Source organism: Ursus americanus, chromosome 8 (genome assembly GCF_024610735.1).
Source record: "Ursus americanus isolate L20-20 chromosome 8, mUrsAme1.1.p, whole genome shotgun sequence".
NCBI classification, from domain to species: Eukaryota; Metazoa; Chordata; class Mammalia; order Carnivora; family Ursidae; genus Ursus; species Ursus americanus.
Window position 1 is genome coordinate 63,804,091 of NC_142134.1, and position 6,059 is coordinate 63,810,149.

Below are 6,059 nucleotides of genomic sequence, written 5' to 3' on the forward strand. Positions count from 1 at the left end.
ATAGCACTTCTCAATTCAGATGCTAAATTGTCATCAGGATTACTTGATCTATATTTAGATTCCATAAAATTGACAGTTGAAAAAGTAGATTCACATGCCTATGTTGTTCTCAACATTCTTAAATATTTATCAGTACTGAATCAAATATCATTTTTAAAAATGATATTAAATTAATTAAAATTAAATACAGTTATAAATTCAATTTCCCACTTCCACTAGCCACATTTCAAGTGCTCGGCAGCCACCTGTGGCTACCCTCTGCTGGGTTGGCCAGCGCAGCTCTATGTCCTTACTTATTTTTGCCTGCTAGATCTGCCAAATAAAGATGTATTAAAATGTCCAACTACTTTGAAGGAATTATTGTTAATTTTATTTACATGTGATAATGGTATTTGAGTATTTTTAAAAATTTTATTGAGAGATATAATTGATATAATTATATTAGTTTCAGGTGTGCAGCTTACTGATTCGCTAACGTACATATTGTGAAATGATCATCACAGTAGTCTGTTAACATTGATCGCCAGGTGAGTATTTTTTAAAGCATTCCTGTCTTTTACAAATACGTGTTGAAATATTTATGAATAAAATTATGTGATCTTTGAAAATGGTTTCAAACCAATATAGGGAAGGAGGAAGCAGGCTTGGGTATAAGTGAAAGAAGTACTGGCTCTGGGTTGGTAATTGCTGAAGCTTAACTACACAGGTACATAGGAAGTCATTACACCTTTCTGTTTACTTCTTTATATATTTGAAATTTTTCACAAGAAAAAGACAAAAATTTTTTAAATCTAGACGAGACTTTCCATTTATGAATTCTATCAAAATTTCCAGTACAGGGGCACCTGGGTGGCTCAGTTGGTTAAGTGTTGACTTGATTTTGGCTCTGGTCATGATCTTGGGGTTGAGGGATAGAGCCTCAGGTTGGACTCGGAGCTCAGTGGGGAGTCTGCTTAAAATTCTCTCTCTCCTTCTGTGTCTGCCCCTCCCCCACTTATACCCCCCCCAATAAATAAAAAAATCTTTAAAAATTTTTTTCCAGTACAGGGATGCCTAGGTGGTGCAGTTAGTTAAGCATCTGATTCTTGGTTTCTGCTCAGGCCGTGATCTCAGGGTCGTGAGATGGAGCCCTGAGTCAGGCTCCACACCCATCAGAATCTACTGAAGATTCTCTCTCCCCCTCCCTTTGCCCCTCCCATTCATGCTCCCTCTCTCTTTCTCAAATGAATAAACAAATCTTTAAAAAAATTTTCCAGCACATTCCTTTGTGTATTTCATTGCTAGGTTATTTTGTTATTTTGTAACCACAACTGAAAATTTAAATAAATATGACTACTTATATATATATCAGAATTCAACTTTTATTTTTTTACTGCGGATCTTTAAATTTTTTTCAATGGGAAGTTCTTTCTAGGCTTCCTCATAAAAACTCAATTTTTCTAGTCACTCTTAGGTTAAAAAAAAAAAGGTCTTAAGATTACTTTAAGTCACAAATTTAGGTGGTGGTTAAAGATGGCTACAGATTCTTTGCCATTCTTCCTGTGGAAGGGCAGAGTCCATTCCTCTGCCCTTGAGTTGGGACCGTCCTTGCTTTGACCAATGGAATGTGGCAGAAGTATTGCTGTATAACTTCTGAAGCTAGGCCTTCAGAGCCTGGTAGCTTCTTTCCCACTGTTGGTACACTCCCTTTTTAATCCAGTCACCACACTCTGTGAAGCCTAAGCTGCACGGAGAGGCCACGTGAAAGGGAATCAAGGTCCCTGGTTGACAATCCCTACAGCTCCCAGCCGGCAGCTGTGTGAGTGAGCCATCTCGACAACATTCAGCTGGCTGTCAGAGTGGAGTGTGGTTGCTTCTCAAACACAGCCTTTTTCTCTGCTGCCATCGGCTACTTTTTCTCAGACACAAGTTGGGTAGCACTCTATCATGTGCCCATTGGCTGCAGAGTTCTCCCACCTCACCCTCTGACGGTTCCGTTGACGATGCCTCCCTAGGCATGAGTAAGGGAGGAAGCATGCCCGACTTGTATTGGTGCTGAGACAGAACCATGTGAAGAGGTGGGGAGCAGGAGCTAATGGTCACAGCCAACATTCTGTGTCATCAGCCTGGTCCACCAGCAGCTGAGCCTGCTTCTGCCCAAACTTCCTGTTCTGTTAAAAAAAAAAAAATGTCTTCCCTCCACCACATCTAGATTCTTACTAGCTCCCTTTTTTCTTGAGGAGGAAAAGTGAGGGTGATGGTAAGATCGAGGAAGAAACAAGATTCCCTTACCATTTTCAGACAGGATGGTGGGGGCCAGAGGTGAGATCAAGGCAAGGGATGCGAACAGTTCCCTGAGTAAAGCTTCCCTATTGGCTACTTGAGACCAAAACTTCAGAGGGAAGAAAGACGGGAGCTTTCTCCCGTCACTGGCAAATCTCAAGGTTCTCATCTGGTTCTGAAGTGATGTGTGGTGAGAATATGGTGCTCTTTTCACCTCTGCCCTGAGTGTTTGGGGAGTGACTTGCTTGCTTTGATTTGTGATGTGTCCCACATGTACTTCACTGGGTGGTGGGGAGCAAAAACCAGGGCACCTGTGGGGACAAGGGAGTTGGCCGTGGGAGGCTGATACAGGCAGTGACGGATATTCAGCATATGTTTATCACATGGGGTGATCTCGAGTCCCATACCCTTATGCCTTATTCCTGGACTGTCCCACCTCCTCTCTCGAAGCTTCTTCTTCCAGAATGCCTTGAACACTTCAACTCTGATATATTTAGAACCTGCCCTATAATCTGGAGGTCAGTGAGTCACAAGGCAGCATGACTCATCGGATAGGACATTGGTCTCGATATCTGAATCCTATCATCTGGGACCAACAGCCAAGTTTTCCAAATCTGCTTCATTAAATGGAAATAAATAACTTCTGTCTCTTAAGGCTCCAGTGCCAGTCAACGAGGCGATGCATGGAAAACAGCTATCTAGGGGTCTCAAGTGCTGTTGACTATGGAAGGTGGCCTCCCAACCCCATCCGTGGTGTTAGCGGGGATCTTCCAGTGCCCTGGAACCTCCCCACAGTGGTCACTACCTGGGCCTCCCGGTTATCTGAGGGGTAAGTCTGGGGGAAGAAATGGAGCATGCTCAGTTTTGGAACAGTGTCCCACTTATTTTGGTCAGCTGTGGCCGGTCTCTCGGGTCGGGCTGTACCCCATGGGGGAGGCCTACAGCGTTCAGCTCTGCCTGGGATTGGTGAAGTAAATAGATTTCATTCAACAGTGGAATGTTAAGAAGCTTTCTCCCACCCCTGAAGATATAAAAGCCACATCTTACAATCAGCCTCCTGATAACATGGATATTTTCATCTCCATCAGTCCATCTCCTGTCTTATTTTTCAGTTGATTCCAAATTCTGTAAGAAGAAAGAGATGTTAGTTACTGACTCCCTGGGACTCCAGCGAAGCCTTCTCTAGAATGGAAAACTACAACCTCAACCCCACCAGCAGATCCCAGATCCCCTTTGGATCCTGTGTGATTACAGTGAGCCAAACGAGAAGGCATAATTTTACTAACTGACAGGATAATTCACACTCTACTCACAGGCCGTCCGTTAGTCAGTACCGGAAGATGATCTTTTCCTGCTAATATCACACACCGAGGACATTAAGCTGAAACTAAAAATTAAGTAAAACACCGTGGTGGACCTGTAGATCTGCTCCAACCACTCCCGGTGAGAGGAGATTTATTCTCTCGAGAACTAAGCAAAAGAAGCCATGACAGGCAGGACAGGTGGTAAGGAATGAGTGCGGGAGAAACAGACTAAAGTAAAACTCTGTGCTTTGAACACTTGGTTCCGTACCAGTTATCTCGTGCTGTGTAACACACAGCCTCAACACTTCACGACTTAGAAACACCCACCACTGTATTTGCTTACAAATTGCTCAGCAATTTGAGGTGGTGGGCTTTTGGGGCCGGGAAGATAAATGTTCCACACATGCCTGGGCTCAAAAATTTCACTTTTTTTGTAACCTTTCTCAGGTAATCCAAGCAAACTGGAGAGCAAAAGAATAAAACAGGAACTTGTGAAAACGCCGTATCCATCCTGCTGAGTGCCAAAGCCCAAGATGAGAGAGCTGCTGGAAAGGCAGACAGAACATGAGTCCGTATGGGATCAAGAGGATAAGGGTTTTAAAAAGAAGAAGAAAAATGAAAGAAAAGAAACCAAAATGTTGTCAGACACTTTGGCGCAATTAGAGAAAAAATATTTACATGACAGCACTGATGAAAAAATTAAAGAAAATAATGTTCTGTATTATCATGGTAATGTATTAATGACAAATGTAAATATTGACTACTGATTTGGGAAATCGGTGGCAGTGGGGGGATGTGTCAGATAAGCCTCGTTTACCAAAATCAGGTGAATAGATGTATAAGAAAAACCTGTGACAATCATATGATGATTATGGAGCAAAATGCCAGAAGACAGCAGCCGAAGAGTTGGAAAGGTTGCTTCTGGAAAACCAGACAGAAGTATGGGGAGGGATGGGACAAATGACAATGGCAATTTGTAAGCTCTACATAACCAGATTTTCAGCCTTGACAAAATTAATGTCGAAACCTTTTTAGAACAATGCCTATCTCTGCATCCTAAGTTGGGGCTAGAAAGGGAGCCTCTCCTTAGAGGACAGTTTCCAAAGTGCTAAGTGCTCTTTGCATCTTGTCCCCTGGCTGTTTCCTAGGGGCCCCAAGTCCATTTGGAAATGAGTCACAAGACGAACGTCCACCTCATCCTGATAATGAACCAGAGGTCAGTTCTGGCCTCCGGGTCTTGGGTTGATAGCTTTTCTGACTTGGGCATTTCACTGCGGAAATACGCAAAGGAGAAGAATGCACACAAGCTTCGGAAGTATGTCCGGTACAGCTGCCAGGCCTGTCAAGTGCCTTATACTTGAGACATGATCGTATACCAAGCACTTACGGTAAACCACCCCTGGGCTGAGTAGTTACATATATTACCTAGTTTCCATCATCTTAAGAAGCACGTATTACTGTCCCACGGTCCAGATGAGGAAACGGACCCCGAGGAAGGTTAACAGTGTTGCTAGTCAATGACATAGCCAGGGGCGGGACCCAGCCCTCCGTGCAATCCCAACCCTGAGTTTATCATCACCCTCCAGAGCCAACTCAGCCCTCAGCACCTGATTCTGCTGGGCTAGAGAGGCGCTACCAAATGTATTGTCCTTCTGCACACATTTCTTAATTTAAACCGACTCTTCCCTAACACTGACCGGCGTGGGGTGGTGGGCATGGCCAGCTGCCTGAGCGTGCAGTCACACAGGACCTCACGCCGAGAGGGACCTCATCCTTGGCTGAAACGCTCAGCCATCAGCATCCTGAAAATCTGAATCTTTTAGTCTTGTCCGTGAAGTCCAATGGGACAACAGAGCATGTGTGCAAGCAGAATGGTCAATCCGTGGGCCCACAGTCCCTTGCCACCCCACTCACATGGAGCATTGGCAATGCCCCCTGAGTACTGAATTCAAGTAGACCCACAAGCCGAAGTGCAGCAAGACCCAAAGCCTAAGTACAGGTGCGTGAAGTCTACAACTGAGTCCGTCGTGGTACTGACAGCCCCAGCAGGACACGCTTCCCATTCAAACCAGAACTTTCTTCGAGCTCCACAAAAGGAATGACTGAGGAACCCTATCTCACCCCTTTTCACTCGTGTTACCTCTGTGTTAGCCACTCACCGAAGCTGGAACGATGACATAGAAGGAAAGGTCAGCCCCTCGTGCCTCTTCTTTTCACATCCTTACTCATCAGTAAGGTAGGGTACAGATAGAACGCGCACACATCGAGAGAAATAAAAACTGAGTTTTGTGCAGCATTTCTGCTCTTCCGGCAGGCACAAAATAAATGTATGAGCTACAAAACGAGCTGTGTAATTTCAGCAATCCCATGTGTGAGTTGGAAGCTCTTAAGTTTACATTTAAAGTTTGCATTGCGCAATAGAAAGATGAACCATAAAATGCATGCTAATAATTTAAATTTAAATCTTACTTAGAATAGCACTACCCAGCAGCA